The following is a 25,683-nucleotide window of genomic DNA, read 5'->3' on the forward strand; positions in this document are numbered from 1 at the left end:
ATCATCAACATATTTTTTGGTTGCAATATTAGATTCTTCTCTAGGATCTCCTAATTTTTTTTACATATTTCTGTTTTGCTTTTAAAAAATATTCACCGTGATTCCGATTAAAGTAATAAATTTTTCTTTTATTTCTTTGTAGCTACCATCTAAATAATTTTTAATTGCAAAATCACTGTCTTCTTGAGGATCTCAATCATTTTTCAAAAGTTCTCTTTCTATATCTTAATTACCATTATTCGTTAATTTAAATCTTACACCTGGAGTACCTGGGCGATCCTCTAATTTCATCACCCTCCAGTGGATAATAAGCAGCCTTTTATTAACACTAGATGTTGAGTGTTTTTATTATAGTAATTTCTTGAGTTTCATATTTACTAAACATTTCTTTCTTTCTTTCAAAATAAGGCAATAAACATAATTTTTAGTAGTAGTATTTCTTAATCTCCAATTTAGTTCAATCATTAAATTAAAATTATTTAGGCTAGTATAATTTTTTCGGTTTGATAAATTGAAATAAATAATAGGATACTTACTGAAATTTGAATAATTTATCATGTAATCCGTTTCAGAATTAATATTATTCTTTCCTGCTTCTAATAGAGCATAATATAATCGGCTATAGTCACTGTTATTAAAGTCCATCATATAACTTATGGCAGGCAATTTTGTGATATTATTTATTAACCAACGTTCTTCCATATCTAAGTCATCAAACATCATGTTTTTTATTCATGTTTTCCTTTCCATTTCCTTGATCATTCTGAGGTATGGCATATAGACTCAAAACTTGAACAGATGGCGCCGGTATAGGATAAGATGCATTGGCATTATCAAAGAGTACGATTGATTTGATGATGTAATAATGATCCCAATTTATTCCACAGAGAAATTAGATTACCTCATTTGATCAAATGTCACTGATGCTGCATTTTTAAATTTAACATAAGGTAGCAGANAGGGAGTAAAACTCGAGTAATCGAGAATAATTAACAAGAAATTGAAGATGAAAGGGTCGTGACCTCATAAAAAAATCGAGTTATAGTAATATTCGAGTTATCGTACTTCGAGTTATAGCGAATTGACTGTACAACATATTTTTACTATAATTTCCTTTAATTTCCATTGTAAATTGGAAACCAGTCATCACATTTTTGAATTTGTTTAAGAAATCAAAAATACAATTTAAAGGAATCCATATTTCTACTGCTTGACTAGTTTTAGTAAAATTACATCTTTCTGAAAATCCTTCATTGAAAATTTCATTTAGTCTTAGGGTATTAAAAAACTCAATAGTATCCTGCAGAGTACCTCAATAGTATCATAAGTAGTATCCTGCATACTCCGCAGTATCCCTCTTTCAATAGTATCCTGTTATATATCCCGTAATATTTAGAATTCTTCCTATCAGCAAAATCCCTAGTGTCTACACAGAAGAACATGCTAGTAGCCTCTGAAATTGAATAATTAGGAGTAATGTGTATCATCCTCATACTCGATTCATAACGGCTTTATGATTTATAGTGGATTTAATTCAAGTGTTTTCAAAGATCAATCTTTTTGAATTTATGAGACCTCCACCATTCACTAGAATAATATTGTCATCACTTATTGCACCTCTATTCTCCTTTACAATTTTAAATTCTTGTTGCAGGTATCAAGCTGAGTATAAAATATTAGCATTTTTATCATTGATAAAGAAATTATACATGAATATTGTTTCTATTTTTATTTTCCTTTTTTTATTTCTCTATATTAAAATCTTCGAGCGTCATTATTACGCTAATAACTAGTTTCATTGAAATCAATAATTTTATTTATTTATTTGGGGATAAATTAAGGAATATATTATTTCAATCCAGTACCATGTTTTTCTTTCATTTTTAGAAAATATTTCCTTCAAAATTTCTTCTCTTCTACGATTAATTTAGTTTTCTTTCCTATTAAACTTAATGTGTCTGAAAAGAAACCTCTTCTTTTATTTTTTTACTCTTTCTGTACATTCTCTGCTTATTTACTGACTGCTTAGGAATAAATTTATACTGCACTTCCTATTAATGAATTCTTCTCCTTGATTTGTAATTCTCATTCTAATTCTGTTTATAGAATCAGATTTAACAGGAAAAAAATAATAGTTTATCAAATTCTCTAGAATATAAACTTCCAGGAGGATTTGAAGACGTAAAAGAATAAATGACTTGAGACTGAAACTGATTTATATCAGCAGCATCTACTATATCACAGTGAATATATATATATATAATGANATATATATATACACATAATTTCCGAAAACTTTGGAAATGATCCCTTAAACTTTGTACAATTCACTTTCAGATAAAACAATTTTATAATTCTTCTTAAACTTAATACTAACTTTTATCTCTCTTCAATTATTCCAAATAATATAGGTGGATCATTTCCAAAATATTTAATCATATAAGGATTCAAACCTTTATTAAAACGGCAATTTGTACTAATAAAATCTATCCATTTCTCCATCAAAATATGAAAATTAAATATTTTTCTCTGTAATATTATTTCACGCATAAAAAGGGATTTAAGAGCTATCTCTGTAAAATGAAATGGCCTCGAGTATACAAATGCAAAATCTTTTATTCGACTCTGAAATTATATAATTCACTTATTAAGAACAATTTTTTATTATAAATTGCAAACATATATTAACGTAAGCATAACATTAACAATTTTGTCTAACATTTTTCAGTTCCCCAGCCATTTCCACCTCTAGCAGCTCTTAATGATAAAGCTGAAAGTAATGGAATTAAAATCGGTAAAAATCTTATATACTTTTTCAATTGGTTATTTGATATTTTAATTCTTTCACCTTTGTTAACTTTATTAAATTGTGTCGCTGTTAAATATCAATCAAGGTAAGATATTTTAGTTTATCTATTTGTAAACTAATTTATTCTCCATTTTTATAAGTCGATTTCAATTTAGAAATCTCAGTGTCATTCAAGTGTCCTTTTTTGCTATGTAATGACCCATTTATATAGTAAGATATTATTAATGTAGCACTCATATATATAGTATCACTAGTAATTTCGGATAGTACTCCTTTATCTGTTCAGTTGTTAAAGTTTTCTCTTTTGAAAGTATATCCAACAAATCAGCAATTTTATTATATGTTTTACTTTCAGAATCTTTACAAATTTTATCTGTCAATCAGTTGAAATATTCAATTTATCTTCTAAACTTTTTCCCGTGTAATATCTACCGATTTTAATAGCTTATAAAGCGTCCATATATCTTTTTTATCATATTCATTTTATCATCATCATCGTCAATCATTTTTTGATAGTCATCTTGGTACGCTTAAGGTTTTGCTATTGCTATATATTCTATTTTTGGATTCAGTTCTTTTCTCTCTTTTCAATTTATCTCTTTAATTCTTTGTTCTTTCAATAATTTCTTCAATTTCTTTATCAGATGTATTTCACATTATTGAAAAAAATTTAAATTTAAATTTGTGTGTTTTTTCACTTACATCTCTGTCTATGTCTACTTTTAAAACATACTTCCTGCAATTTCAGTATAAGCTTTCTCATTTGACTAATTTTCTATCTGAGGTAAAGTTTTAAAAGAAAAAATATTCATAATTAAAGATAAATCTGCGACAGCACCTTCTATACTCGTCAGATATTGTTCCTTAGAAGTTTTTAGCTTTTTTGTTTTATTGAGTATAGGCTCGTGAAACTCAGTCAATGATATTTGTATTCCCATATTCCATTCCAGTCTTACTTCGTTACTTTTTTCAGACTTCAGATTGCGATTTAACTAACTTTATATTATTTTAACTGCTTTTCCAACTTTTTATTTCTCTCTTCTTCAATTTTTTCCATCTATACCAGGTCCCGAAAAACCGTCTGTCCTTGGCGGTCAAAAATTTCCCGCGGACGGCCATTTTCCCGTTAATGTTCGTGATACATTTTCAATTTTTGTTATCTTACAAGAGTCCAGCACCTCACTTCTAAAATGACCCTAAGATGGAATTGATGTTTTCTCTGTCTGGGAGTACTGCAGCGGTTGAAAGGGGCTTTTCAGCAATGAGCTTATAGAAAAGCGCATTACGTACTGGTCTTAAACAAGAAGCGTTAAACGCAATTATGAACATTTACCTAAATGGAAAACCAATTTCAGATTTCTGTGTAGAAACCTTTGTAAATCATTGGCTTGATTGTGGAACTAGCAAACATCATATTTGATTCATTTAAAAAACGCAGTACCCTCGTATAAATTGACATTCCAGATAACTTGACCTCTGCCATTTAAACTATTTCATGAAGGAAATAAATGATTTTGTAAAAAAAATACTAGGTTACCGTTAGTAACCTTGTATTTCTTTTATTTCTGTATAATGTAATTCTAGTAACTACTAATTCATTGTGTAATTTACATAAATGTTTGTAATAAATAAGAGAAAATTATATTTTTACTTCTTTAGAAGCTACTGGTTAGTTTCAAAGGAGGACGGGTACATTGTTGGACAAGCCGTCCTCGGGGACGGGTAAAATTTCTGAGTTTTTTCGAGCCCTGATCTATACACACTTATATATTTCGATTACTAAGCCATAAATCTTTTAAAAATGTTCTCTAATAAATGGAAGAATTCAATAGTCTCAGAAAAAAAACAGTATTAAAATTTAAAGATTTGGAGCCTGGGAAACTGATATCATTGAGAAAAATAAATACTAAATTTTGTAATTGCCCAGCTGTATAACTAAAAATTGCAATTGTAAAAAACGAATATGTTCTTAAAAAAACAACGTGTAGACTTTCAGACAAGGCGATTCATAAAATTAATAGTGATTATTCATTAATTTATATGATTGATGAAAAATAGGAATTGCAATATGAGATAGTTTAGTTCAATTAATTTGTTTTGTTTTCCAAATTTTCTGACTGAAAGTAAAATACTTCTTTCCATTTTTCCTTCCTTATTAAGTGGGTTCGAACTCGTGCGCGAGATTTGAGTCACGATAGAAATGAATAAATTGGAGTATTTATTACATAATTTTTATAACTATTCCGTAAAAAATGAATTTTTTTAAATAGAAAATTCACATAGCATATAAAAATTAGTATATAAATGCCGTAAAAATAAGAGTAGTATTTAATTTTCGATTCGTGTGCTAGAGTTTGAGCCAGTATTGGCATTTAAATATTACTTATTACTTTATTTTAAATTTAATATTTTAATTATCATTTTTTACTTAAGTGCTACTTTAAAAAAATCCATAATTAAACTTTACTTTCCTTACCTTAAACGTTTCAGATCAAAAATTTACGCTATCTAATTACAAATTAATTTTTCTAATAATGAAAAAACAACCTTGATTAGAAAAGTCTACCTTAAAAATAATATGTTGGAATAACTTTCTTATTTTAGATTTAAAAAGAAAATGAACCATATTTTTGACATTTAAAAAAGAGGGTTTTAAATACTTTAAAGATATAAATTCAAAATTAAAAATATTTTACTTTAAATAAAAAAAACAATATTTTATTTTTAATATGCTTTAACTTAATATTATTTAACCATTATTAACTATTTTTTTGCAATTTGAAATCATAACCTAAAGCTTCTTGTGGTAGAAGAGAGTAGCCTAAATTTTTTAACAGTTACATTTTTATCAGATAAAAATCACTGACTATTACTTATAAAGCATTTTTAATGATATACTATTTTCTAGTTACTTACATTATTTTTTCGTTGTAATATTTGTGCAGTAAGTACTAAAATTTAATTGTTTTCACAAGGTTAGCAAGTGGTTCGATTTAGGAAATGAGACGCCAAATTCGTATCACCTGCTCTTTAAAACGCATTGACCAATAAAACTTAAGCCCAAATGAACAAACAAATAAATAAACAGTAAGTAACCAAGAACAAGTTTTCCGTATTATAATATAAAATGCAATACTACATTTTCTTAATTGTTTTGAATTCAATAAATAGTATAATTAAAAATCGTTACAATAAAACATAGCAGTTTGCAACTAGAAAACTCAAATATGTCTTTTACTTACAACTTAAAGTAGAATTAATAATAAAATATTAGTTAAATATTTAATAAATCTTTATATTTCATGTATAATCACTATATAGTATAGTTATGGTTTAGTTACAACTAAGGTACAATTTTTTAATTTTTTTTTAATTTTTGGGCTGGCACATTTTTATCAAGTTTCGTTCAGTTAACATTGTACTACATCATTAACTGAATGAGTCTCACACACAAACTAATACCATTAGTCAGGATTAATTTCAATGATCACATCATCCTGTAATGAATTAGTTGCTTAGTTTAATGTAGTACACCTCATTTGTTTCGAAGAGCTATTTTTACTTCGTGTTGTGTTCGATATTTTGAACTGAATTCGAGAATTTCTTAACTGGTTTCTTGCATTATAATCTACATCTCGGTACCCTTTTATGTAGCGATATTTCTGATTTGAAAGCAACTTTCTTTTTTTTCATGATTCTGGAATCATAGAAATTAATTCTATTAAATTCCGATTAATTCTTGTCCTTGATAAAGTTTTCGGTCGGCTGGAAAAATTCAGATTTATTAAAATTGATAAATCAATGGGCCAAACTCCAGAACACTCAGTTTTAACTTCTGCAGTCCTATTATAAACCTCGGTCACTAGATTCGAAAATTTGATGTTGTGTGATAATCTGGCCAGGATAACTTTGAAACCACTTTTCAACTGCTTCAAAAAAGACAGATTCAGCGGTAGGAGTCGATCCATTATACATCCGATAACTACAAAATAATTACTCAAAAGTGTCTAAATAACCATTGAAGGGCCACCGAATGTTCAAAGCAAATAACCATCGAGAACAATGAAAATAATCAGTATAACCAAAAACTAACAAAATATGGTAAAATTAAGCTTGTTTCTAGCTCAAAGAGAACTCCAAAAAGCTCTAGAAATTGTCCCCTACTGCATTGGCTATGATATTGGTAAAATTAACAACAAAATATGGTTCTACAATCATAGAATTTGGTTTATGTCGAAAGAATTGGTAATTTTATCATGATAACTTACAACATGGTGTAAAAATTATTTATTTGGTTAAAATACCTTTTGAGTTTCGTATTTTTTACGAAATGTGGGATAATAAGCATAATTTTGCCAATCAGAATTTCCATTGAACTAATATGAACGGAAATATTACCATATGAATGGCTTAAATTCCTTATATTTTGTATTAACCAAAATTATAGTTATATTTTTACCAGAAATGTCATTACTATACATTACGGTATTTCGAACAGAAATTGTTTTATCTGTGAAGATTTTTTCTCTTTCTTCTACTTCCGGCGTTATTGCACAGATATAGTGTCTAAGCAACTTTGCAATTCTGTTTCCGAAACTAAATTTTCTGATAGGGCAGCCATTTCATTACTCTTAAACTTAAACTGTATAAAACATCTGGGCACCAGAGGCCGCTTGCGGCCCTTTTCCTATTCACCTTTACCTCGATCTTTGTGGTGCTTTGATGAAGTTGCGGAATGCAAACGAAGTAAAATTTCATCACATATCCTCTTCAGGTCAGTATACATAGTAGGTATAGCCATCTGTACTGTAACAACGCACAGCAGAGGTATATATTCTTCTTTTCCTTCTTGAAAGTGAGCCAACTGAACGTTTTCCCATATCATTTTTATGTATTTCTCCAGCTTAATACTAATAACATCAATTGTAAAACTAATAACAACAATTTTACTTTCATACGCGGTCTTCATTAAATTTTTGAAAATTCCACTCTATGTTTTTCTAGCTAAATTCTTTTGCTTTAAGGATAAGCGTGGACTCTTTTGGTCTACTTTTATTCTGGGGTATCCGGAAATGAAATCAAATGAAATCAAATTAAATCAAATCATCTTTAAAACAAAACCGGTTTTGATCAAATCAAGTGTAGGCAAATAGTGTGACTTGCTCGACTTGGGAATACTATTTCGCTTCATAAATTGCAGAAAGGAATTCCATTAAATGAAAAATCAAAAGTTCTATATGATTTCATGTATTACCATCCTGTGCAAATAGTGCGACTTTTTGTCACCAACTAGATTGCTCGAACAAATGAATCTAATACTAGATGATATAAAACTTATATGACAAATGTGAATCCGGTAATAGCCTTCTAAATCATTCTACAGGAATAGGTTCATAAAATCATGCCAATACGATTTGGGAGCTCCCCAAGGGCTTAAATTTAGGCAACTGGATTGTTTTTGAAATGAAACATTATTCTTAGCCTTAAACAAAAGTTAGCTACCAAAGAAACTAGTAAAACTTCTCAAAATAAGTTATTTAACAATCATCTGATGCATTTAATAATTTGCCTTCAGCCTAAGTTTTGTTATATCATTGCACAGGATGTTCAAGAATTACATTGAAAACTAGAAAAATTAATGAGCATAAAAAAAACGTAATCCCCACCTGAATCTTCAAGTAAAAACGAGTTCTTAATTTACGTAACAAGGCGTTGGCCCTTCAATAGTTCCTTGGAAATCAAAGGTAGTACGATTTAGGCAACTTTTCTCCTCTTCTTTAAATTTTTTTTCTTAACTAAAATTTTAAGACGTCGCTTTCTAAGTCTTCTTCGCTTATTTAATGAAGCCCAAATTTATTATCGTACATTTACAACGCAAAACTAAGTTTGTTATTATTTATATAATCAGCTTAGTTTCTCATTGCATTGTATAAAAAATAATGTATTTGTTTTTTTTTTAAATATTTCATGGTGATCTCTGAATTCAAAAATCTCACCACATTTTTTGTGAAAAAATTTATCATTGTAAAACTAATCTTTTAGAATGTCTTGCTCAAATATAATGATAGCTTAAAACATATTTATATTAAATATATGTAATTTGTCTTTAAAAAGATTATTATTATGCGTAATTTGTTTCTGGATATTTTACTGTCTCTATTTGACACCGAACATCAACAATCACGGCCAAAACAAGAGTCAGACATAGTCATAAATAATAGTCAGTTGTATTTAATGCCGGTAAATAGAACGGCGAGGAAGTAAGAAAAAGAATATAATTTCAATGCTCATATGTTAGACCAATTTCAGTCTATTTAAAAAGATTTTCTGATCAAATCATCTTTGCTTAAGTATTTGTAATTATTGTACTCCAAAATTGTGTGATCGTAACAACCAAACAACAAATATATTATTGCGTAAAGCATCTCTATCATAGCTATCAAATTTTAAAAAAAAAATATTTAAACTTTGACATTTATCTTAGTTTTCAGCAGTGTTAAATTAAATATGAGTATCAGTATTTTAAATGCATTCTCATTTACAATATTAAAATAATGGTGAAAAAGAATTAACCAATACATAGGTGGTCTGAAAGCTTTTAAATTGTGCTAAAAAACAGAACGCTTAACAACTAAAAATTTTTAAGTTAAGTAAATTCTAGAGTTTAAAGTATCGAGTTTTTAATGAACTCTTGCATTTTCTTTCTGTCCCGGGGGATTTAGAAAACTATCATGTGTTAATCAATGATCAAGCGGTGAAGTATTTTTTTTCTTCAGCTTCATAGTTTTGGTTCGTAAAAGTTTTTTTCTCATTAACATTCTTTGCACAAATCAATACTTCTAAAATTGATCTAGTTTATCGGAAGCAATAAAATTAGAAAAAAAATGGCCTGTAATACACCAGAAGAAAATTTGACTTTTAAAAAACACGTAAACTTGTTTTACTGAATTTTTTATGTATTTTACTTTTATTACGTAAATATAATCGATAAAAAAATAATTTATTTTTAAATAAATATTGATATGCAAGCAAAACTATTTAAAAAAACATGCATACATGCTTAATAGAAAATCAAGCGTTTATGAAGCGTGTAAATTTCCGCTCAAAAAATAAACATATTATTTAGATTTTATTTTTAATAGGAAAATTTTTTAATAGGAATATTTCTTTAATAGAAACCATTTTATTAATAATAACGAGAATTTGGTTTTCAGAAAAAAAGATTTACTTGAAAAAAATTAAAACTGAAAGTTAATTTCTAAATTACTGTTAAAGTTAAGGTTAATAAGTTGCTGTTAAAGTTAATTTTTGAAGTTGTTTTTGTAAAGTTTTATTCTGAAAAGCAGAAATGTTTTCCTTTCATTAACTTAGTGTTAGGACTAGTTAATAATAAGTTAATGTGAGATATTTGTTTTTTGGAATAACTAACAGCATTTAAATTATATTTGAGCATTTTTTCTTTGTTCTTAAAGCAGTTTATTCATTAAATTCTCAAAATTCTCAGATTTTAAAACAAATGGCACTACCAAATTATTTTAGTAGACATTCCAATGTATATGGTGACAAATGAATCATATATTGCTTATCTAAATAAATTAAAAACTCATTTTGGAAAACATTATACTTTTTTCACAAATAATCTTTGTGTCAAATATGAACCTTCCAGCAGGATGCTGCTCCAGTACATAGAGCAAAATGCATCAAAAGAATAGTGCAATACACATTCTCATTGCACAATAATTGCCACTTCTCTCACCAGAAATGAATAAAATCAATTCTGTTTAGTTTTTCTCGGAAGAAAGATCTCGTTGTATACACTATAACAAATTTGAGTTTCCAAAAGCAGACCTTTTGAAAGAAATAATGAAAATATCAGGAGGTGAGTTGAGGTAATTGGTAAAAATTTTGTGAACTGCTTATAAGTTTGTATTATGGTCAAAGAAAGTTACTTTTAAAATTTATTTGTGCTAAACAAATAACAACGTTATTACTTAGATTTGAATATTTAATTGTTAAATTAAACTATTCAATAAAATTTTGCAAATTATTTCTTTTCACAAATATGAACTATGCTTTTTCTTTGAAAGCGTATGACAAACATTATTTTCTTTAACTAAGATCCTTTTCACGAAGGCAAAGATCCATTCACAAGAATTAAAACAATAATAAACTTTTTAAATTCAATCAATATATTATAATATTAGAAAAAAATATTGTTTTTAAGTGTTGTAAAATATTTCTCTTCTTATGTCAATTGCTTATTCTCCTTTAAGGAAAAGAGAACAAATACTGATGGCGTACATACACTGAGAAGAAAGTTCGGATGGAACAGGCAGAATATGGTTAAAATTAATGAGTTTCTGGTTCTATGGGAACAACAAAATTATTGGTTGTTTTTTTTAGCGATTTTGGTACAATTAACAATGATTTATGGCTTTATAATATGTGATAAAATTTAATAAATGTGGTAAAATATGAAAATTTTATTATGATACATTAAAGCATGGCATAAAAACCATTTATTCTGTTACATTTACTTTTCAGTTTTGTATTTTTTACTAAATGTGTGGTAATAAGTACTATAATTTTGAAAGTTGCAAAATGAATAGTTTAAATACTGCGCAATTTTGGCTATATTAACCAGAATTATGTTTTTTTTTCTCCACCAGAAATGGCATTGCCATATAGTACGGCAATTTTATCAGATTTTTCAATCCACGTATAAAATTGTGCTTGATGGAGGAAAAATATTTTACTACACTCTCTGTTTTAAATAGCTAGAATAATCGTTGAGACTGAAAATTAAACTTGTGAGAATAAATAGTTTGTGTAATTTTTGACACAGTCTTATAGCTCCTTGAAACTTTAAAATGTTACTTAACTTTAAACTGTAGCTTGCGTTGTCTTGTATGAACTTATTCCGGGGATAAAATATTTGAAGTCTTAGCCATCTTTAAGTTTCTTTAAAAATAAGTGAATCTAATTAAATGTATGCCTCATACTGTGAAAACACGCCAACTCTGCAAATGTAAAGTTTTAATATTTCGCCTTTAAACTTCAGGTTCCATTGCGAGATTATGTCTGCATATTTGTACTTATGGTTGCAAACTATCTTTATGTCAGGCTTATGAAAGGTAAACTATTAAAAACACAATTAATAGTTAACGTATGTATTTTAGAACAGAATGTGTAGGGGAGAGTGGGGTCAATTGTAAGAGGGTACGATTGTAACAGAGCAAAAATTTCGAGTGTCGGGTTCTAGATTTGGTTCCTAAGTGGCGCACAAGTAGTATTTAATAAAACTACATGTACACCCCTGCTGGCAACCATTTTTATGTACTTTTGAAAGAGTTACATCACAAAAGATATTTACACGCTACGTAAGTACATTTTTCGGTATTAGAATATTATATTGTAACAAAGTAATTTTGTTTAAACAAATAAAAATTAGTAACCGAATATGTAAGTGGACACTTTAATTAACATTCCAAAAAAAAAAAGATTAGTTTTGCTAATTAACTAGCATTGTTTTTAACAAATGAAGCTGAAATGGCGTCTTGGGGACAATTGTAACAATAAGTAAAGGGACGATTGTAACAGCTGAAAATAAATAATCTTATGTTTACAAACCATTACTTAACTCTTTAAGAACCACCAATAGTTTCCTATATCATTTATATTATGTTGCATGTGCATTATTTTATTTGTCACCTTTCACAGCATAAATTAAAATTTTTAACCCCTTAAAGTTAAAAGTTTAACCCTTTAGGTCTCTGCTCATTATTATTTTTACTCCTAAAATATCACTACTATTTTGATCAATAAAAAAATATATCACAACTATGATAATATGTATAATTAACTATGTTTTAGTTGAATTTATGAACTGTTACAATTGACCCCGTAAGTGGGGACAATTGTAACAAGTGCACGACTGTCAAAAATTGTTAATAACTAATATAATAACATTTAAAATAAGGTATTTTTTTTCTAGTAGAGGATAGTCTACTTTACTCGTCTGTCAATTAATACTAATAATATATTGGATTTTTTGTTAGTTAAAAGTAGTTAAGTAAAAAATTTTACAATTGACCCCACTCTCCCCTATCTTATATTGCATTTTAGCAGAAAGCAAAAAATTTCGAATAGTTCTATAAGAATTTGGTAACCAATTTTATTCCAATTGCATTGAATCTCACCTAATGTGTGAATTATTTACATCAGTGATGCAGATTCACTTATTCAATAGATTCATTTAATACCATTATTATTTCGGTTATTGGCAGCTAACAAAATTTATATTCAAAACATTTAGATAGGACAACTGGTTGCTAACGAGTGTGTAAAAATAAATTTTAATTTTTTTTGCAATCATCCTTTGATCGATCTATCAATTCATATTTTGTACGATTAATTTGTATGATCTATTTTTTACTGAATGAATAAATGCAGTTTTAGTCGCAACTGGTTTGTGAATACTAAATTGAAGTAACGTATTTTGTATACTTTTCATGAAACATTCAAAAACAAACATTGAAAAAACTGTGTAAATTTGGAGTAATTATTTTCTTTGCCTAATCAATCTCTCGTATCATTTAAGTTTTACAGATTCAATTGACAAATTGTCCTTTTTTAAGCATGCCATTAAAAAGAATTCCAAAAAGAATAATCATGTATTCCTTGCTACCTGCATCCCAGACATGGGTTATCAATCTCTTATATTGTAAAAAAAATCCTAGAACAAACTACAGTATAAAGTATCTGCAATTAAGGTGTCCTTACAGTATAAAGTATCTGCAATTAAGGTCCTTAAAATTTATTTTACCGTAAAATCCATTTACATCGTAAAATATTATGCCGTAAGTTTTACAGTAAACATTAGTTAATTAAGGTAAGCCAGTGATTATACGGTAATTGTAACTGTAAAAATCACAGTGAATCAGATTTTTTTTGTTCCGCAACATATTCTGGTAACAGTAGATTTTAATATAGAATTTAAAATTGGATTTTTTACTCTAATTTGATTTGGAATTTTTCCCAGTGTAGCGCAGCAACTCTATTTTACTCACTTTTTTTAATGTTGCTTAGCAATTTAATCCTATAGCAGGTTTAGAGAGAATTGTAGACAAAAATATTATTTTGATTTTCTGAGGATTGATGTTTCTGTGCAAAATCGAAATTGTAGCCTTATTTGTTAAATAAATTTGCTGATTTTTATTATATTATTTGGACTATAAAATGTAAAGAACACGAGGTTTAATTTGTTTTTTAAACATCACTGGAAATGATTCTTTTAAAACTTTGTTTCACTGATGTTTTAATAATTTGTTTTTGAATTACATTAACTTAAATTTTATTATTAATTCCAAATTTTTTTTATCGAAAATTGCAAATTTTAAATCCACCAGAATTACTTGCTTTTTACTGTTGAAGTAATACAAATAATTACTGAACACATTTGGAGCGAAAAACAGAAAGGTATTATCAAGAGATGTTAATTACGTCCTTAAAAGTAAGCAAAAAATGGTGCCACCAAATTTTAAAATTATTTACACTTTTATGTTAAAAGATAGCGCGGTTAACAGACTAAAGAAACAAAACAATGTTTTCAAATTGGAGAAAAATAAGAATTCATTTTTGGTAGGTTTGTTTCACATGCAATAAATTAGAGAAATTACAAATAAAGTGCAGAATGCATTTTTTACAAATCTGCAGCATTTTTTGCAATTATTTTCCAATATTGCTTTTAACGTTCGGAAAATAAGTTTAGCTTTATAAAATTGTGTATTGTACCAGGCTGATATCGTATTGTAAACATTTTACTTAAGAATTTCAGCATTAAAAAATTAAAATAATTTGAGCAGCAAAACTTTAATGACATAATTCCTTTTAATTTTTTGTTCATACATTACATTTTAAATAAAATGTAACATAGATTGTTTGGATAAAGACTATATTTTCTTAAGTGTCTTAAAATGTATAATCTTAAATACTATAAATACCAGACTCATTCCAATACAAATTTTTTAATAACATATTTCATTTCTTTAATATTTCTTAGATACAATAAATTTGATAAAAAATATTAGTTATATTTTTTTAATAAGGGTTAAATCTTGTAGTCTTCTAGGGTGTTTTAACAGATTTTACTGCTGTAAATGTATTTTCAAATATTATACTAATTATGAGTAACTTAGCTTACATAACTAGCATCATTCAATGCAAATTTCATGAATGTATCTTGTAGTCTTGTAATCTTGCTTTACTTGATTTAATTTCTTCAATATATTTACAATATTATAATTTTTATGAGTGACTTAATTGATATCCTTAGTTAATTAGTATAAGAGTTAATTTATATAATTATCTTTAATCGATATAGATTTTATAATTATATCTTGTAGTCTTATAATTTGTTTCAATAGATTTCACTGCATGAAAACAATATTCGAAACATAATATATTTTTTATAAGCAACTAAACTTATATAATTTGATGAATTCAATAAAAGCATAAACGTATAAGAACATATTTATAAACAATTACCAAATATTTTTAATTGCGTATATTAACTTACAGGAATCATCTAATTTAGAGATATTTAAACAGTAAATTTAATTAAGTGTAAGTAATAAACTCAAGCAATTAACTTTACTGCCTGGGTGTCAGTGATATACCAGCAAGACCGTGGTTATCTTGATCATTTACATATTTGGAAGCTTAGAATAGCAGTACGCTATTAACTTTAAATGTCAGACAATGGTTCGTGTTAGAAAATCAAATGCTTAGAGTCGTCTCTGAGATGTATTTTGCAAACATACCAAAGAATATGAAAAAAATACAGGTTTTAGCAATTAATAAAGGAAATATTTAAGGACTCAAACATTTTTATCTACCTAGGTAGCGAAATTAATAATATATCGGAAGTAGCTTGTACAAATTAACAAATAGAAACATATGCCAATTATAAAATATTGGGAATTAAATTAATTTTTGGGAAATGCGAAATTCACATGTGAAGTAAGTTAGTTAGACAAATGGTTTTATATACGGAGAAAAAAATTGTGATACAATTACAGTGCTGTATGTTCTCATTATTCTTATTATGACATATTTAGTACAAAATACAAAACTGAAAATTAAATATAACCAAATGAATGGCATTTTTGTCTGCAAATAGAACCAGAAACACCATATTCTGGAAGTTTTGACAATACTTTTTTCTCAATATAAGAATCTAAGACATAAACCTTGCCCAACAGAAATCAAAATAAGTAATGAAATTTTGAGAACAGCATTATGAGAAACATCTATGGAACTATTTAAATAAATGTCATTGTAAAGATAAGATTCAATCATGCAAATGAACATTTAGTTATGAGGAAATATGTCATTTAATAATCAGATTTATGTTTTACTTTATTAACTTGCAGAGAAAAACAATTCTGGCAAAAATAACCTACTATATGGTAATGATATTTCTGACAAAAAAAACTTAGTTCTGGTAATAAAACTAAGGTAAATGGAATTCAAACCATTCATTTGTAATTCTTTCTCTAATGTGGTAGTGGTTTATCAGAAAATTCTGTATTTGAAAATAAGTTACAGATTTTATTACTACAACACAAAACTTAAAAGTCATGATGAAATTTAAGATTTTACCACATTCGCCACATTTTATCACACATTACAAGACAATACTTTATTCTTAATTTTACCAAAATCATTACTAAAGCTCTTCTTTAAAATTTATCAAGCTTTTTTGTGTTCCCATAGAGCAAGGAGAACGCGATAAATACTACCATATTCTGGTAGTTTTGACCATACATTTTTCTTCAGTGCATTAAGCTCAAACATTAAGCTATTTTTACAACTTAAAATTATGGTATTAAAATTAAAGATTCTATAACATAAGACATAAGACACATGTTATTATAGCACTTGTAAAAACCAAACTTCTGAAATTGAGCATAGCTAAAAACAAATCTAAATTGGCATTCATTTAATGTGTCTATTCATTAGTATCCAGAGACTCTAAGACATTGTAATAAAAAAAATCAAGGCCAGTGCAAAGCTCCATACATTGTTCAGCTTGTAAATGGATAATGTAGAAATCCCTTCAAGGAAAAATACATTTATTATAAGAATCGAGTCATAAAATTGTTGTAAATTGACTTCGTTTTACGATAATACTGTACTAAAATAAAATAGTTCTGCGTAAAATACATTTCCTGACTTGTTCAGCAGCCAATCACTTTGACTCAAAGTTTCTTGTCTGTAACAATTTGATCAAAATTTGTAACTGCTGCTTAAAATACAATGAGTTGATGAGGAAAAACTGAACACAATTAAGAAAAAGTTAAGTGCAGGTCGCAGTGTCAATGTTATAGATAGTCTTCAAAATTAAAGCAGGATCAGGCTGGTATATTCATGAAGGGAATCGAATTTGAGTACCAGAAGATATAGCCAATATAATATAGCCAATTAACTCACACACTGCTCACACTGCATAGACCAGAGTGTTGACAAAAAGAAATTGCAAGTAGTATCGGATTTTGTGTAATTGGCAAAACCGTAAAATGTTTTTGCGACTTTCCTCTTCGTGAAACGCTAATGCGGGTAAATTTTATTCAATTTTTCCTCTTCTGTTAAGCTTTTTAAAAGCTACTCATCTGATAAGATTCGTTTGTTTAACGCCGATGCTAAAATCAAATCAAATCCTCTTTATTATTTCCGAAAGAGACCTAAGATGATGTCTATACTCATGATTATGCTGATCATTATTTATTTATTTATTTATTTATTTATTTACCTACTTATTTTTGTGAGAGCAGCACGCACTTGTTATTTCAACTTCAATTACAATCGAGTGTTTCGCAATCGAGGAATAATAATGATTCCAGTCAGTGCCTGCTTCGCTATAACGCACTGAGTCTTTCCCTGTAAAAAAAAAAAAGTTCCGGTTCACTGTCAGATATGACATCACAAGCAACTCTTCCAATAATAAACATTCTGCAATTTCCTCACTTAAAGCGTAAATTGGTTTTTAGTAATTTGTTCCTATATTAAAGTTTAAATAAGTAACTAAAACTTTTTTTGCATTTCTGCAGCTATTTGAACAATTTTACTTCAACTGGCAAAAATGAACGAAAATTATTCAATTTGTCATTAATATTGTTGTAACTTATAAAATTAATAATAATAAAATAAAACTCACTTCTGTATTGTTCAATCATTATTTCTGATTCGGAAATTAAAAGCATTTCTTTAAAAAAAACTTAGCTTAGCTTATACAAAATTTGAAGAAAATAAATTAAGTTAAATAAGAAAAAAAGAAATGCAACAAACACAAGAAAATTATAAAAGTAATCAAGCTTCAGAATGCCAGATATTAAATGTATGATGTCAAATAAGGAAAATCACTAGTGCTTTGCCCGGATATTTTAAATATGCTAAGTATCCAAATTCACCACCGATTCATCCACTTCGATGACGAGCTCGTTATCCGTGGTGACTCATGTATTTTGGTGACCTGTATCACCTTAATTGTGATCCTCAACATTTTTGTTGCTACAAACTGCGTCGCTACTCACTGCCAATAAATTTCCTTCTGTTTAATATATGTATTTATATTTTTGACTGTTCACACATTTTACCTGAAATTCCACATTTTATGATTATCTTAAGTGACACACATCATTTGAGCAATTTAAATAAAAGTTGTAAACCAAAAAATAGAAAAACGAAATTCTGTCTTTCTGTAGTCAGTGGTTAAACCAAAAACTGACTGCGCCCCGAGGGCCGATAATGAAAAATCCAAATCAAAAAAGTACAATACCTCAAAATTTCAAATATTGAAATAAAGATGAAAGTCGAATGATACAAAGAAACATAAGCCAAAAGTAAATTGAGAAAACACTAATAAAGACATGTCTACATATAAGAAATATATAGATAAAGTTACAGTTAGAATAACCAAATAAAAATTTTAATATCTTTAAATAATTTGAAATGGAATTAAAAAATATATAGTACTGATCCCTTTCTAAAAACTTGAAAAAGAGAGCAAAACATTCAATGATTAAAAGAATTTTCCTATAAAGTGCTGCCATCTATATTCTTCAGGAACAAAAAAATCCTTAATTTCACAACGTAAGCCTATTAATACGGTTCTAAATTAAGTTCTAAATTAAGTTCTTTTGGATAAATATCTTTAATGAAATCATAATTATTGCAATCAAAAATAATCAAATCATCAATAAATCTAAACCTAATTAATAAATAATATAAAATTTTATGTTCAGCAAATGCACTGGAATAACAATTTCCTATTGAAATAAACTGAGTTTGTTTGTAAAAACATATACCATTAGAAAGATAAATTTCAAATATTTTTATATTACATAAATTAATTCAATCTCTTAATTAATCATTATTAAGCCACGAAGTGGAGCAAGAAATTTATAAATGCAAACAAGAGAAATGGGCTGAATTCTGTTATAAGCTAGACCCTAGGAAAGAGAGTCAACATTGGAAAATCATCAAAATTTTGGACAACACCAATGGAAATTTTCAAACAAACTCAAATATTATTTCAGATGGCAATAGGCCCCTTACCAACGATCTTGATACAGCTAATGCTCTAGCTGAACACTACTCAAGGGTTTCAAGACTTAACTACGAAACAGCATATAAGAAAATACTCACTAGCAGCAAAAGAATTCTTCTAACAGCGAAAAATGACAACTCAATCTGGGAATTTTCTGGAGACTTCACGCTACATGAGCTAAATGCTTCACTGGCCAAAACGCCATCTAACAAGGCAACCGGGAAATGACCTCATTTTTGCATCGATGTTTAAGCATTTAGGAAGTACTGCTAAAGAGCAGCTACTCACCATCATCAACAAATCCTGGCGAACAGGTAAGATTCCAAAAGAATGGAAAATAACAATAATCATTCCCATCCTAAAACCGAATAAAAACGCTGATAGCCTCTCCAGCTATCGTCCTATCTCTCTAACCAGCATCCTGTGTAAACTGACTGAACGATTGATTCATTCAAGACTAATACACTGGCTCACCAACAACCAAAAAATCAACTTTTATCAGACAGCTTATAGAGCGCAACACTCAACCACAGACCAGCTCTTTTATCTTTGCCAGTCGATTATTGATTCTTTCCAACAAAAGCCATCAAGGAAAACAACTGCCATATTTCTAGACATGACCTCCGCGTTCGACCGTGTCTGGAGGCAGAGGCTCATTCAAATAGCACACAAAATTGGAATAAATGGAAATGCCCTGATTTGGATTGCGGAATTTTTAAGAGGCAGAGTAATTAGGGTTAAATTTAACGGTGTACTATCCAAAAGGAAACGACTCTGGGCTGGTGTACCACAGGGATCGGTATTGAGCCCCTTGCTTTTCCTTATTTACGTCAATGATTTACATCCTCACATCTCTGAAGAAGCAAAAGTAGCATGCTACGCAGATGATATCGCCATCTGGCACAGCAGCGAGAACATTCAGAAATCTGAAGCTGAGCTTAACAAATCAATAAGAGGATTGGAAAAATGGTCAAGAGACCTTAAACTAGTCATTAATCCTAACAAGACTAAACTCAGCGTGTTCAGCACAGACAGAAAACACCGGCACACATTTTGTCCTAATATCACATTGTTTGACACCCCCATAGAAAAGATTTCTAACCCAAAGTACCTCGGTATAATACTTGACGAAGAGCTTCGTTTTCACCACCACATTCTAGAGTGCTCAAATAAAGCACTAAAAAAGCTCAACATCCTTAGGAGGCTTTGTGGCACAAAATGGGGTGCTGCACCAAAAACACTGAAAACTACTTACACAACTCTTATAAGACCGATAATGGAATATGCCACACCTGTATGGTCACACTCCTCCTCTACTTCAAGAGAGAGACTTGATAAAGTACAAGCAAAAGCTGCAAAAATAATGTCTGGTGCTGTCTCATCAACAAACAACTTAAGAATTCAAGAGGAATGCGGTTTGGTCCCTCTGGAAGAAAGGAGACAAATGTTAACTGTTAAATTTACAAATAATGCCCATAGTCTTGACGAGGGGCACATTTCACATCGTACTATTATAAACTGGAATAAGAAATCTAGACTCAAAAGGTCATCTCCCCTTCTGTTTGACAGGGCCATCAGAGAAAAAATTCACCTTAAACCCGAAGACTGTCTTATCAGAAACGAAACTCCCGCTATTGGAGTTGTTCCAGAGAATACGACAATCTGTCTAGAACTCATCGAGCCCTGCTCGAAAAAAGACCATGCGAATAAACTCAAGGAAATTGGGATGAAAACTATCGACTCTCTATCTGGCCTCAATCATGTCAGGGCTTTTACTGATGGATCTTCTGACTCCACCTTCACCAACGGAGGTGCGGGAGTGGTACTGCTCCTTCCTGATGATCAAAGACGAGAATTCGCAACTGGTGCTGGAAAAATCGCATCTAATTTTACAGCAGAATTGATAGCCATTTCTACGGCTATCGAAACGTACATCAATCTTGAACCTTCGGAGCAGCTTAGTGGTATCACCATCTTCAGCGACTGCAGGTCTGCCTTACAGGCCCTCAGCAAAGGTACCTCAAGCCTTGTCCTGAATATCATAGAACAACTTGGACAACTTCAGCGCCTCCGGAAAAATTGCTTCTTGCAGTGGATTCCCGCCCATGTGAACCTAGAGTTTAATGAAATAGCTGATTCCTTGGCTAAAAATGCCAGAGATCTAAATCAAAATTCAATCCCAACCACGTTGGCAGATGCAAATGCTTATGCAAAGTCAAGACTATTCACCCCTTTAAAAATCAAAGCCCACGATCAAATAACTAATCTTGACATCGATAGGAAGACAGCCACTACTCTCATCAGACTAAGAACAAAACATCATAAAAACATGAAAATTTCTACAGATAAGACTAGAAAATATCAAAACTGTGGCAACTGTCTTAATGTGGAACTGACACCATATCATGTTTTTAACTGCCCTGCAGTCGCTGCAGGCCTTCACCTCTTAAACTACCCCACAGAAGAGGATTTGTATTCTTTTAATGCCATAGAAATAACAAAAACTATTCAAGCACACCATGAAATATGATTCTATAGAGGATACGACACCAACCAACCAACCAATTCAATCTTCCTTAATAATATCAATATTAATAAAATATTTATCAAAAATTTCTAAGCAAATATAAAAATGCTATTTATTATAAAATGTTTATCATAAGAAATAATTTTATTTAAAATGATACTTACATATTTAAATTTTTTTTCTCCTAAAACAGAATTATGACATTCAGTAATGCAAGTAACAAATCTAAGTTTAACCGGTTTTTTGTGGAATTTAATTATTGGAAATGGATAAGGATAATTAATACTATTTGTTTCTTAGCCAAATTTCTTGGAAAAAGCCAAACCTCTATTCTCAATTTATTTTTTAGAGTTATTGATTTTTACAAGAGTATTTTTGTTATCATGTTCTTTATTCATTAAAAGTCTAAAAATTCTTTCGCAAATAAAGCAGAAATAATTAGATGCTTTGTCAACTTCAGAAAATAATAAAATTATATTTCAATTCCCCAATGGATTTAACAGTATTAGAATTCAAATAAAAACCCTGGTATTTTATATTACTGCACAAAATGTTTAATTTGAAACTAAATAAAATACACATTTTTGATTCACTAAATCCCTCCACGTTTTGCTTATCTTTGGTTTCTAACTTTTATTTAAATTGTTTACATAAGGCAAATTTTGTTTAGTTTTTATGCAAAGTTTTTATGTTAAAATTTGTTCAAATCAGTTTCATACTTTGATTGGATACATTATTTGAAGTATCTTAGACTCTTATTTGAATTACGCTTTACAATTCATTTTAATATTTTATTTGGAGCATATTATAAGATATATTTGAGTCACTTATTTAAAGCATGCCACATGAAGTATCTTAATGTCTTATTTGTCGTCTATGATAAGTGAAAAATAACTAGTTATAGAATTGTCTACATATGAATTGTCTGCATATTTAATGAAGCTAATATTTAAATTCGTAATTATTGAAGTAGATTTCTTACAATGGTGTTCCCATGGATAATTATCAATAGCTATGAATACATAATTTCTAAATGTAACATTGAATCCGATGAAATTTAATTATTATGTTCATTAAATACATCCACCTATAAAACCGTTTGCTTCTGTTATCTAAGACGATAAAAAAAATTCCGAGATATAACTCTTCATTTGTTCGAGATAATATCATTGTTCTGGAAAGTGTCTCTATCTTAAAAGATTGGATAGTCTCAGATTACAGCAGCAGTCAAGCCATCTAACTCTTAGAGCAATTACTTAACACCCAGTGACAACTTGACGGAAATTACTCTTTTTTTAGAAATTAATTTATGTCTACTTCTTTTCTCTGAGACATTTGCTTTTTATATGTGTTTATTTCTTAGAGACTGGACTCCATAAAGGAAATTGTGTCATTTATCTGTATAACTATCTTTTACATTTGCTTCATTGGCAAAAGTATAATATTTTTTTGAACAAATAGGAGGATCCTTCCCTTGCTCGCACAGCTCACGAAATCCAATATTTGCATCTTTGTTTTTTTATGTCCATATTTTTTTAACCCCTTAACGATGGATTAATTTTCAAGAAAACGGTCATGAAAGTGCCTATTCTTTTATTAGTGGTATTTGATTAGTGATTACATCTAGTTTATAATAAACTATCTACAATTACCTTACAAATCCTGGTACTGCCATCTGATGTGTGAAATAAGAAATAAAATTTTTTCCGGGCAAAAGAAATGAATTAGTTTTATTCTTATTGGCGCGTTGCTACTAAACACTCCAGCCCGCCAATATCACGGGAGCGAGAAACAGCACGGGAGCGAGAAGGAAGGGGTTAAAAAAAGTATTTATTTGCTTAAAAAATATGACCATTTGAATTTTGTGTAAGATGTAACAGCAGGATAAACTTTTTTGTATACATTGCCTGCAAAATTGCACTTTTCAGCTGATTTGAGCGAATAAATTTACAATATATACTATATTATTGGGAAAAATGCATTGGTAACAGAAATAAAAGTTTTTGGCTATTTTTCCGTGGTTTATTTCTTGATTTGTATCTTTTTTTATATTTTCTTGATGCAACATGCGAATTTCAAATAAGAGTAATCAATCGAGTGACGAGCTTGATTTAAGTTGAACTAAATTTAAACATGCTTTAACGTGAATGTCTAAAAGATATGATATAACTTATCTATGAAACTAAAAATAACATAAAGTGGTTTTATTTAATATAAAAAGAAAGAAATAATAATTATATTTTTTATTGATAAAATAAAACTCTAGAATAGCCCACGAAACACTTAAAAATGTAATACCGCAAAACACTTAAAAATTTAACTTTTCTGACTATGTAAAAAATTTTTACAGCATCAAAAATACTCACGTGAATCTCCAATAAATTTTATCTTAAAATTTATTCCATGAGATTAAAAAATAATGTTTCTAATTTATTGAAAGAATGCAATAAATTTAACTTAAAAACTACAAATAACTCAAATGACTTTCATTAAAATAAATCTTTCTTATTTTTTTAAAAAATAAATTTTTTCTACCGTGTAGTATTACCATCTGCGACCACTATAAAACCATTTAAGTTAATTTCATTCTTTTGTTACATCTTGCTACTTTGATTATATTTGGATAAATATATTTTTTAATTAGGACGTGAAAATATATTCAAGACATTTTAACTATTTTTGAGATTTGTTTAAATACACAAAAAATGTAATTGACATTCAGAGGTCAAAACTTTAAACCGCTCTCCTGCCCAAACTGCCGACACCATATTTCATTGGAGCAATCCCCTATACCAGGGGTGGTCAAGCTCCTTGATAGTCGAGCCTTTTTTCAAAATTTGAAATTTTTCGAGAGCCGCAATTAAATACGTTATTTAAAAGGTATGTAAAAAAGGTATAATTTTTTTTTTTACAGAAATTATATTTACTGAAAAAATATACATAAAAGTAAAAAAAAAAATGTGCATTGAATTTTAAAATTAAGCACATTTATTTTACTTCTCTTGATAATTCCTTAAAATTTGATGAATAATTAGTGACAGTACTTCTCAATAATTATTTGAGATGTTGGTTAGTTAAGACTGATCGGTGTTTGGATTTCACAAATTTATAAAACGATTCACATAAGTACGTTGTTCCGAATATCGATACCTCAAGTGTCTGCTTTACCAACTAATTGAAATAATTCGACAAGCAGCCTTTTTTAATTCAGGATACTTCGATTCTGGTACAAATTTCCAAAATTCGGAACATACGGAACGATAATAATTTTTTAAAATATAATAGGACAAAAATGAAAAGGGAACTCGGGTACATTTATCGAGAGCCACACATAATCTTTCAAAGAGCCGCATGTGACTCGCCAGCCGCAGGTTGGCCACCCTTACCCTATACTTTTGGAGACAAAATTCATAATCCAAAGAAAAAAGTTGTGTTTATTCAGAGAAAGTACGTTTTTGTGTCTGATTTTGTAACCTCAAGTATCTTCTTTACTAACTAATTAACATATTTGAGGTCTCCTTTTTAAGCCATCAAGTTTAAGTCATAATACGTGAAAATCCTATAATTGGATCAAAGGTTATTTAGATTTGCTTCTATTGTTTTGCGCACTCAATACATTATGAAGTCTACTTAATGTAATGGTTCGATAATGTTTGTATGGAAGTTTAGTTTTAGATATGGTTATATATAGTTTTTACCATATACTATATATATATATATAATTAGTGATTACATCTA

The sequence above is a fragment of the Parasteatoda tepidariorum genome, chromosome 10 (assembly GCF_043381705.1).
Source record: "Parasteatoda tepidariorum isolate YZ-2023 chromosome 10, CAS_Ptep_4.0, whole genome shotgun sequence".
NCBI lineage: Eukaryota > Metazoa > Arthropoda > Arachnida > Araneae > Theridiidae > Parasteatoda > Parasteatoda tepidariorum.